We start from the raw sequence: 12,073 nt of genomic DNA, 5'->3' as shown, positions 1-12,073 counted from the left end.
AGCTGGCTCATCATGCAATTAAATTATGTTTTGGATACTGAGGTATCCTTTGCAGCTTTTCTTTGCAAAGAAGGACCATTCAGAAACTATTCTTCTTCTTGTGCTTCTTCACCCTCCACTTTTTGATTTGCTTTAGTAGCTTCTTTCCCTATAAAGAAAAGAGTTAAAAAAAAAAAAAAAAAACAGAGAAAGAATTTGTTAAATGTCAGCAAATAATAATGCTAAAGTGATGAATCAGGTAACAGAATTAAAGCTGAAAAGTATATCTATGCTTTGACAACGAGCTAATGAATTTACTTTGGAAGCAGAAGAAAACATCACAATGCAAAGCATGTAACCAGACCTTATTATTTGAAAAATAACAAATCTATTTACATGCTCCATAAATAGTACCCTTGAAGACATGCAAAATAATCTGCTTTATGCAATAAAATCATCATCGACTCAAAGGCATCTCATCCTCTGTTATCCATGTGAAAAATGATATGAGGTGGGCAATAAGCCTATACTGATCATGATACGATAGATGATGGCAGCTCTGGAGCAGACCACAAGCCCAATTTATATAGCTTACGTTGATGTAGGAAAGCATCTCATCAAACTTGGATCAAATTTGCTTGTAGATTCTGCATCAAGGTTCAGTGGTTCACAATACCGGTTTTGCTACCCATCCCGGTATCATGTTGGTATAGTGGTAACCCTTGAAAATTATGACTAAATCATAATTATTTTAATATCAACAGTGTTTTTAGTTGTCGAGATTGATCAGACACAGAAAAGCCATTAACATGAATAACACTTTTTCTCTTTTCAAAGATCCCAAAAGGTAGACAAGTGAAACTTTCCATGCTTAAGCATTACCTATGTAGGAATAAACTTGTCTAAACTGCACCTGCCAAATCCTCCCTTTTTTTGCTGCATTGATGTCGTTGCATAAAGAAACATTTCTCCTTAGTTGGTCATATAACCTCATTCTAGGTGCAGTAAATGCTATTCCCAGATATTTCACGTCCTTCAATTCCTATAAAAATTTTTATATCAGTTGCAGAAAAAAGACAAATTTCCTCCAGTGGCAAGACCATGAGGAAAAAAAATTACCTTGTGGACTGAGAAAGTGCTCCTAGAGGCTGGGGAGGTTCAGACATCAGAAACCTGCGACCAGCGAATTTTCGTGGTTAAGTTTGATAGTATGTTATCATGAAAAATGGGTTTATGTGGTCCAGAAAATATACTTAGCTAACAGACTTCTATAAAAGGAGCCTCCCACTTGCAACCTCTTGCATGTGCAAAGCTGGTTTGGCACCATCCCCATGCTAATGGAATGTTCTGCTGGAGCATTGATGATGGTGTAAGCATATTCTTGCAAGAGTTATTCCTAGTTTTATGAGCTTTCTGTAGATAGCCTACTATGCCCTTACAAAAGCTTCATGGCCTAACTAGCATTAAAATCAAAGACCTTATTAATAGCCTTGTCATCTGCAATTTTGACCTCCACTGGTTCTTTAAGGACACAACTAATATTATGACAAGGATACGCCATTCCCTAACATCCAGGGGTACAGCCTCCAGCTTGTTGTAGTCCTAAAAAGAGTTCTGACAAAAACACCAGGTCATGGTATTTTCATAAGATCAAATTATCTCTATGAAGATGAACTCTTGGAAGCATAATAGAGATGTCAGCACAAGTTTTTGGTCCTTGTACTGTCACCTGCTACCCAATCTGCAACATACAGAAAGAAATCACCATGTGTGCAAACCTTTTTGCGAGGCAAAACATCTAATTTGTTGAGGGCTGTGATAATGAGGTGGGATGGCGACCATGAGGGAAACAAAAGGATGACTTGAAGATTAAATACGAGAAACTAACCCAAGAGACTCCAAAACAAGGACCATGGAAGCAGCAGATAAACCTTTTTTTTAACAGACAAAAATTTTCTAATCTGCCCCCAAAACATTATACAAATTAAGTGGAATTCATTCTTCAAGATCAGCCGTAATGAAGCATTAGACCAGCTTTCAGAAAGTACTGTTTTTCTCACTGGTGACAACCATCACAACGTGATAGATGCTAAAGACTCCCTATTTAGATGAAAATCAGCTTGGAATCAGAATAAAATGATGAAAGCCAAATATAGAATTTCCAGACTAAAAGGCTTCATTGCAAAACCTGGATAAAGTTATAATGCTACAAGGCAGCAAGGACCTTATTGTCAAAATCAATCAGACCAACCATTTCTTATCGTACTCGATAGAAATCCCTTTGATTTTTCATTGTAAAAATGCATATAGGGAAGCCAAGAGTGCTGAGAATTGTTCAGCAGATAGCAATGTTTTAAAATATGGTGCATATCATCACATATGCACCCGCATATACATATGCAGTCCCTTGACATTACTGCATGTTATATATATAGAACTATATGTGATTGTACCGCATATGGACCACAAAGGTGGTTCACTTAGCATTGCCCGGCCTTATATGTGGCATGCTTAGTATTATACAACTGCATATATGAGTTTACTTAACATACTGGAGCTACATATATAGCCTAGTCTTACATGAGCCCATGTAGGTGAAATGGGTTCAAGCTGATGGTTAGGTTTGATATGGATTTCAAATGGATGGCCAAACAGGTATTAATAATGCTAAATAAAAAGCACTAATAAGCGCTAGTGTTTAGTTGTTATTACTGGTTTTGTCATTATCTATCCAGAAAGAAAAATGTTATCATCATTATTGTTTTTATTGTACTTAATATATTCTATTTATTTTAAATAGTTCAAAGATAGTAATCACATATGCATTATGCAGTCCCTTGACCGCTTGCATATCAGAGCTGCCTTTTAAAAAACTGGCACAGAGAAAAAGGAATGCTTAAATAATTTGGGTGTTGGAATGGTCCAAACAACTTGATGAATATGTTGTATCAAGACAAAGTGGACCCTTTGGTCAAAATTGTTTTCTAATTGCTTAAGGCATTTGAGTACTTGTCCTTACTTCAGTGCCGCACGCATAGAGAACAAATTAGTAAATGAGGATTGTTCAGAAAAAAACCCTCCCTCTCAATTACATCTAAGACCAACGATGATAACATGGTCATCATGAGCAGCACCATACCAGCTGCTATATTAGGACTGGCACACATATCATTAACATGAGCACTTAGGCACAACCAAGTACAGAAGACTTATACCCAAGCATGTTCCAGTAAAAATCCTAGGAAAGAGTTCACCAAGCCATCTCCCAAAATAAGTACAAAAGATAGGTATAAGCATATAACAAACAAAAAGCATCTAACACTATAGTAGGAATGTATGGATTGTTGTTGACCAAAAATGCTTTTTGGTAACAGAAACACATTATAATTTCATAATGCTGGATAAATAATAAATAAAATGCATTATCTTTTAGAGGTTCTGATATCAATTAAACAAATAATAAATACAATGCATTATCTTTTATAGTTTCTGATATCAATTAAAAGTTATATTTGACTAACTTACCGAACTCAGTAAATATGACACCTCCTGAACATAACCCTTCTTCAATTTTAACTAAACGAAGTGTCATCCTAGGTCCAATCTCCTGGAGTTTGACAGCACTTTTAGTAGCTGTGCGATTTACCCTGCCAAGATTGCTTGCTAGACTTACTGTCGCTGTTTCTTCATCTGCTTCACTTTCCAATCCATAACCAGCTCTTCAAAGATGGAAAACAAACAAAAAATTGATTGGATCAGCACAGATATTAAGTAGGATATCCTTAAATAATAGAGACAAGAACGAGTAACATTTTGGGGACGATAGAATTTGCAACGTTTAATATATTTGGAAGAAAAAGATATCAGCATTCCCTTGAAGTTCTTTTAAGTAGAACCAAAAAAAAAAAAAGATCTAAAGCTCTCTTCAAAATCTTCCATACATATCAGAACCATGTCAATAACAAACTTTAATCTTTACAACTAAAGATATTTTCTTTCTTTTACCGAACTCTTTTCTTTTTTAACATTTTTGATGATTGCTTAGCATACAAGGGAGTCAAGTTGTTTACATGCATGAATGTGGCAAGCCTACTTACAGCGTTACAATGTCAATACAGTTACAAACAACTATAGCTCAAATTACATCAATTGAGCATCATCCAAAACACTGAAAGGGTATTCTGGCTTGAGGAGCTTGCATTCTCCAATGTTGCATAAGTAGAGCACTTAAGGAGATTTGGCTAATCAACAAGTTACTAAATATTTATGTTCTGTCCTGCCTTGTTCAAAATATCGATGTTCTTAGAATTCAACAGGAAACTGAAAATGATATGTCAACTCTTACTTGGTTACCAAGTCGCTGACATCTTGAAGACCCCTCAAGTCTGGTACTTGATGGCTCTGCACGAACTTTCTTATCCTACGAGTGACACCAACTGGTTGTAACCTAATGGAATAATGCCGAAAATCAATGAGCTTTGTCTCACTGCTGTAATTTAACAACACAATCCTCTGACATGCGGAAAGGTCGACCTGCAATGCACAAAACAACAATACATATATATCCAAATACCTTTAAGTAATTGATTCTAAAAGCATTAGCATTAAAACAATACAAAACATAAAAACATTGGTGAAGAATACTCCTCTGACACTCACAGGATTTATATCAATAGCTGGAAATACATTCTGAAACATAATAGTCGTCAGCTTCAAATGTTGACCCCCACCCCAAATCCAGAGAGTACAATCTATCGCGCATACAATCATATATCAATACCAAAGGCACAAATTGGCAGATATCTACACATATCCAATAAGCTATAGACCCATAAATTACTAGTTTCATCAAAAAAAAAAAAAAAAAAAAGGTTGCCGAGCAGTGGTACCATTTGACAGAAATTACCAGGAGAGGGTGTTTGAAGAGTTCTTGGGGGCAGCCTGGACGAGCCTGCGACCAAGCGACATCGGCTGCCAGCGCACACTCATGAATTTGAAAGGTAAGCGTCGGCCTTGAGGCGTCCTCGCGACGCGCAGATGGGGAACGCTCTTCGGATTCGATAGTACTAGAAAATGAGTGACGCTCATCGGCCCGGCAACGTTCAAGAAGTCCTGGAGGTTATTCCGTTTGTTCTCCTGCCCCGGCAAACCGAGCAAATTAATTAGACAAAGTCGGCAAATTTTTTATAAGGGAAACAGATGAGATAGAAGAGAGAGGAAGGTACTCTCAATTTGAGGGCGGTGTAGGGGAGCATGAGCTTTCGGAGATCGAGTTCGAGTTGTTTAAGAGAGCCCGGAAGCTTGTCCCTACAGAAGACGAAGCTCTTGGGGATCGTGTCGCCGGTGACCTGATCCACGTTGGGTTGCTTCTTGACAACTGGTGGCTTAGCGACCATCTTCTTATTCTTCCTCTGTGATGGGAATTATAAGAAGGGAAAAAATCCGCATGAGAAGATAAAGGGAAAGAGGAGAGATTGATGAAAGGCTTACACTCTTGGAGCGAACCAAGTTCGATAGAAAATTTCAATGCCTCTTGTTGGGTAGATCCTTATCGTTTAGCCAACTATCAAACTTTTTTTTTTTTTAAGACTGTTGACTACAAGACTGTACCGGCTACGCTACTGTAACTCAATCTAATTTGAATTAGCGAATTCCATCTATTTTGATCTACACCAATTACTATCATGAACATTCAACCGAATAAGGACAGCCTACTCCTAATCGGCATCAGGTCGATTAGATTTAACATGCCACCCACGGCTGCCAACAATCGATAGCACTCGGCTTGTAACCAACTTCTTACTCGATGTACGGATGAATATACCAATTTACAGTGGAGTGTCATCCCCCGAGGGTCTCATTTTGCCAACTCCGACTGTACGTGCCTCTGCTGACTAGCTGAGCATCAAATATGGCCGCCACACCATTCTGACAGACCATACTAAGATCGCATCAATCAGACACTATACTCTGGATGGCTAGCTGCACACCATGATGAAATGCTACAAATTCATTAAATGCACCCACAAAGTCATTTATTACACCCCACGCAAGATAGCGTCTGCCACCTTGTGCACGTCGAATAGAAGGTATATTTGTCGTAATTATTTAAAGATGCCCATGCAGCACCGTATAACGGAATATGACTGATATGATCATCTGTCCTCTTACCATCCATTTTGCTTCCTCTATAAATAGATAAGCGGAGACCCCTTCGGGTACGCATACTACTTGCAACTCAGAGACTCTGTCGCTCTTTCCTCTCAAGCCACCTCATTGACATGAGCGTCGAAGGGTCTTCGCTGGAGCTACCTCCGGTGGGACTTCTTTTGTAGATCCATCTTTTCCGACGTCGAGCGGAGACCAGCACCGTCGTTCACCGAAAACCCCTCGCTCTCGCTTTTGGCCTTGACTGTGTGCACCTTCTCTGGTGACGGCATATCATCTCCCAGCATTTTGTCGGCCCGTATTTAGGCACAGCGACTAGTTAGGAAAGGCCGACTACTGAAACTAAGGAAAGGCCGCAACAGTTTGGCGTGCCAGATAAGAGAGCAGTAGAGAAAAATTCTCTCTTAAGGACCTCCATGGCCAAGACAAAAGCGCAAAATGCTTCTGTAGGCTTCGCTCGATGACCATCTCTGCGTGATGCGCCTCCGGTGACTCTCGAGAGCCGAGCGCCTCATGACCACTGGTGACAACAGATTCTGGGTTCGCTGCCCTCATGCAGCAGGTTAGAAATCTAACGGAGGTCATTCACGGTCTCCAGCAACAATAGTAGCCATAGTGGTCGGAGGAGATTGCATCGCGTGACATACCTTTCAGCTGCAATCACCGACTGTGACCTCCAACCCGCTACTTTATACAGCACTCTCGTCGGGCGAGCTCTCAACCCGTCTGACGATCACTACATCCAGAATCTTGAAGTGCTTCGCATGCTAACTCCGACGATCGTTGACCTCATTCCCCTCGACAAGCTTTGCACAAAGGGAAGAGGATGTGATCTCCATCAAAATCATCTTCTTCTGAGGAAGGCTCTACCCCAAGCTGCTCACGATATCCTGATGTGTCGCAATGATGGTTGGATGAGTACGATCAAAAATTGAAGGAGTTTGATCACCGCCTAGAATAGCTCCGGACAAACCATCGAGACCTTATCAATGAATTCGGAATTAGTACGAGTCCACCTTTCTCTCGATGGATCCTCGACGAACCTATCCTATTCGGTTCAAGATGCTACAAATTGAGCCATATGACGGCTCCATCGATCCACTTGACCATCTCAAGAGCTACAAAGTTCTTATGCTTTTACAGGGGGCATTCGACATCCTCCTCTGCATTGTCTTTTCGATTACACTCCGAAAAATCGTGTGAGCGTAGTACTCCAGACTTCAATCCAAAAATATTAACTCTTTTGAGCAGTTCGAGCAGCTGCTCGTCGCATACTTTGGCACCAACCGGAGAGTGCTGTGGTCCACCAATAGTTTTTTCTCCATCAAACAGGAGGATGGGGAATCTCTATGCGACTTCATGGTACGTTTCAACACCATCATCCTGGAGGTCAAGGATCTCGATGAATCGACGGCCATCGCAGCCATAAAGCGGGGACTGCAAAACTTCAAATTTACCAACTCTCTGAACAAGATGCTTCCTCAGTCCTATGCCGAACTCCTCGAGTGCACGTAGAAATACATCCATACTAAGGAGGCTACGACTGATCGACGTCAGTTCGAGAGCAAGGGCCAAAAGAAGAAGATGAGGAAGGAAGGAATCTCCATGGAACCTAGTTAGATCTACATTGAGAAGGAGGTTCTAGCTCTCCAATTAAACCCAAAGCCCAAGAACTCCGTCAGCAAGTACAACTCTTACACTCCTTTGGTTATTCTTCGTGCGTTAATTCTTATGGAAATAGAGGGGGAGAACTTCCTTCGATGACCCCCACCAATAAAGTCAAAGCCTACATCTCCAGATCAAAAGTGCTACTATCGATTCCATCGTGACCATGGTCACGACATCGAGGAGTGTCGCTAGTTGAAAAATGAGATTGAAGACCTGATAAGGTGGGGTTATCTTGAAAAGTACATACGAGAGTGACCTACGGAGCTATCTTCCGATCCACCGATATGATCCCACCCCGAGGAGGAGAATCACACTCAACCTACGATGGGTGAGATCAACATGATCTTGATGGGACCATGACTCCAAAGGGCAGACAACTTCGAAAGCACCGCAAAGCACCAACAGGCCAACAACCATATCATCTTTACTGAAGTAGATCTGCGAGGAGTCTAAACTCTCCACAATGATGCTGTAGTTGTATCAATGACGATAGCCAACTATGATATAAAATGATGTCTTGTTGATAATAAAAATTTCACTGACGTGATTTTCTACGACTGTCTTTCTCGAATGCGACTCCCTTGTAACTTTATCAAATTAGTCAATGTTCCTTTAGTCAGGTTCACAGGTAACTCGATTAAGGTGGAAGGTGAGATAGAGCTCCCTATTACAGTCGGACAGCCACCTCGATAGTCGATGATGTGCCTCAACTTTCTTATAGCCTGGGTCCCGTCTGCCTATAATATCATCTTGGGGCGGTCCGGACTAAACATGCTCCAAGCAATCATCTCAACATACCATTTGCTCGTGCACTTTCCGACAAGGAAAGGAACTGGTAAGATGCCAGGAGATCAATGGCTAGCCCAACAATGCTACTTAACCATTCTTGAAGGACAAGGCCAGTCGAAACTCTCCTCATTGACGACGGACTGGATCAAAGAGAAGAAGAAAGCCATAGAGAACCTATAGAACAACTCATCTTTGTGCCCCTCAATAGTGGTGACCAACTAGGACCATTCAAGTCGAATCCTCACTGAGCAACGAACTACGGGAGAAACTCATCGACTTTCTAAGGAAGAATGCTAATGTCTTCATCTGATCTACCTCTGACATATTGGGCATCTCATCAGAAGTTATTGTCCACCGATTAAACGTCGATCCCGACCACAAGCCAATGAGATAAAAGAAAAGAAGCTTCGCTCCCGAGCGACAGAAGGCTATCGATAAGGAGGTTGACAACAACTAGCAGCTGACTTCATTCGTAAAGCAACCTATCTAGATTGGCTCGTGAACATTGTGATGGTCAAGAAAGCAAATGATAAATGGTGGACTTGCATCAACTATACCAACCTGATCAACGTATGTCCCAAAGATAGCTTTTCATTTCTTTAGATCGATCAGCTAGTCGATGCAACATTCGACCATCAGCTGCTCAGCTTTATAGATGCTTTCTCTAGCTTCAACCAGATCTAAATGACGTCCGAGGATGAGGAGAAGACAGCATTTATCATCGACAAGGATCTCTACTGCTATAAAATTATGCCCTTCGATCTCAAAAATGTTGGAGCTACATATCAAATGTCAGTCAATAAAGTCTTCAAAGATCAGATCGGATACAACATGGAGGTTTACATCGACGATGTACTTGTGAAAAGTACTGAAGCTATCCTTTATATCGATGACTTGGTGGAAGCTTTCGATACCCTAAGAAAGGATCAAATGAAACTAAACCTAACTAAGTGCACTTTCGACGTCATGTCAGAGAAGTTTCTTAGCTTCATGTTGACAAAGTGAGGCATCGAAGCCAACCCTGAGAAGATCAAGATGGTTCTTAACATAAAGCCTCCAACTTCTCGATGGAACATCCGAAAATTAGAGGGGCGTGTCGCATCCTTGAGCCAGTTCATCTCCAGATCCATAGAACGGTGCCTTCCCTTCTTCAAAACTCTCAGGCAGAGGAAAGACTTTACTTGGATGAAGGAGTGTCAACAAACCTTCGACGACTTGAAGCAGTACTTTAGCTCTCTTCCACTCCTGACAAAGCCCAACATCGATGATGAATTACTCATATAAGTGGCAACAACTTCTGAAGCCATCAGCTTGATGCTAGTCCGAGAAGAAGGCAAAATGTGAAAGCCCATTTACTACATCAGTCAGGTGTTGCATGATGCTGAAACAAGGTACTCTCGCATCAAAAAGGTCATCTTCGCGATCATAACAACTATCAAGCGATTACGACCTTACTTCTAGACTCATTCAGTAAAAATCTTGACCGATCTCTCCCTGAGGACTCTACTTCAACGATCAGATATTTTGAGGAGAATGGCTAAGTGGGCGGTCAAACTCACCAAGTTCGATCTTTCTTTTGTTTCATAATCTTCGATGAAGGTCCAAATCTTCATCGATTTCATCATTGAATGTACTTCAACTGACAACGGCCAAGTCAAAGATCATTCCCCAAAAGATGCTCAAGAATCCACATAGATTCTACATGTGGATGGAGCTTCAAACATTCAAGGATGCAGTGCAGGCCTGATTCTGACCAACATCGATGGGATGGTGATCGAGTATACACTATAGTTCGATTTCAAAGTTTCAAATAACCAAGCAGAGTACGAAGCTTTGATAGTCGGACTAAAGATCACCAGAGATCTCATTATAAAATGCTTACGGGTGTTCACCGACTATCAACTCATCGTCGGACAATCTCGAAGAGAATATGTAGTCCGAGATCTCATTTTTTCTTGATATCTGCAAAAGCTCAAGTTTCTACAATCATATTTTGACTATTTCGAGATCTTCCACATCTCTCACTTTGAAAATATCTGAGTCAATTTCTTATCTCATCTTGCTATCTCTGGTTACAGCGAACTAGAAAAGATCTTTATCGAGCATCTCAAGAGCCCGAGCATCAACTTAAAAGAGAAAATTCATCAAGTTCAAGTCGGACATGAATCAAGTTGGATCGATCCATTCGTCGACTACTTGAGAGACAAAATCATGCCGACTGATCCTACTGAGGCTCACCGACTAAAGAGATTGGTGACTCGATATGTGATCATCGATGACCAGCTTTACAGAAGGTCAGTGTCCTTACCCTTGCTCAAGTGTCTTCGACTCTCCGAGGCCAACTATACTCTTCAAAAGATGCATGAGGGTATTTATAACAATCACTTGAGGAGAAAATCGCTATCTTACAAGATTCTCTGACAAAAATATTATTGGCCGGTCATGCAGAAGGGCACGTACAATTTGATACAAAAATATGACCAATGTCAAAGATTCATCAATATCTAAAAACTCCTATCCAGTCATCTGACAATCATTTTGGCACCATAGCTATTCGATCAATGGAGAGTTGATATACTCGATCCATTTCTACTTACTAGTGGACAAAGAAGATTCCTCATAGTAGCCATCGACTACTTCACCAAGTAGATCGAAGTCGAACAACTGACGTAAATAACTAAGTGGAAGACCATCGACTTCTTATGAAAATCTATCATCTATCGATTCGATAGGGATGGCAATCGGATTAGATCAGATCATAAATGGATCGGATCAGATACGGGTCGGATCAAAATATAACAAATCTAAATCTAACCTATTTATTAAACATATCAGATTTTCAAATCTGAACCTGACCCATTTAATAAACAGATCATTCGATCTGATCCATTTAATCTGTTTATTAAATGGTTAACTTATTTAACCAATTCGATCCAATCTGTTTAACCTATTTATCATTTAACCTGTTTATTAGATGAACAATCTATTTAACCGACCAGATCCAACCTATTTAACAGTTAGAACATCAAAGAAGGGAAGAGAAAGAGGAGGCTTAGATTTAGGATTTCATCTATAACTAAATCAAAACAACAACAATCGGTTGTCTGTAGAAGAAAGCCGTTTAAGATTATTGCTGTTAGAAATAGTTGAATTAGCAAAAAAATATATTTCAAAATCATCATAGCCTCCTTACACAAATCTTAAAACAAACCTCTACACATTTTGACATTCAGCATAAAAAATAAAAATCAAAACTCAAAAGAATACAAAATAGAATACAAAACTAATGGGAGGGAAAAAAATATACTTTGAAAGGATTAAGGAAGCACGGAAAGGGAAAAAAAATTCAAGATCTCAAGCAGCCAACCCTCCTCAGTGATGATCATTGGGGAAGAAAGGGCACCAGCCATCAAAAGAGGAAAAGGATGAAAAATCCTAGATCTCGAGCAGTCAAGGCACCAAGCAGCAC

The 12,073-nt window shown here is 40.3% G+C and overlaps 1 protein-coding gene and 1 pseudogene across 1 annotated transcript in view; one reads left to right on the top strand and one right to left on the bottom strand.

Moving 5' to 3' along the window:
• LOC105045190 (uncharacterized) overlaps positions 1-12,073 on the top strand; it is a 94,549-nt gene that overhangs the window by 29,054 nt on the left and 53,422 nt on the right. The window lies entirely within an intron of this gene.
• Positions 3-5,463, bottom strand: LOC105045211 (peter Pan-like protein; annotated as a pseudogene).

This window comes from Elaeis guineensis, chromosome 5 (genome assembly GCF_000442705.2).
Source record: "Elaeis guineensis isolate ETL-2024a chromosome 5, EG11, whole genome shotgun sequence".
Lineage (NCBI taxonomy): Eukaryota > Viridiplantae > Streptophyta > Magnoliopsida > Arecales > Arecaceae > Elaeis > Elaeis guineensis.
The sequence above is the reverse complement of the archived record's forward strand: the minus strand, read 5'-3'. Positions and strand labels throughout refer to the sequence as shown.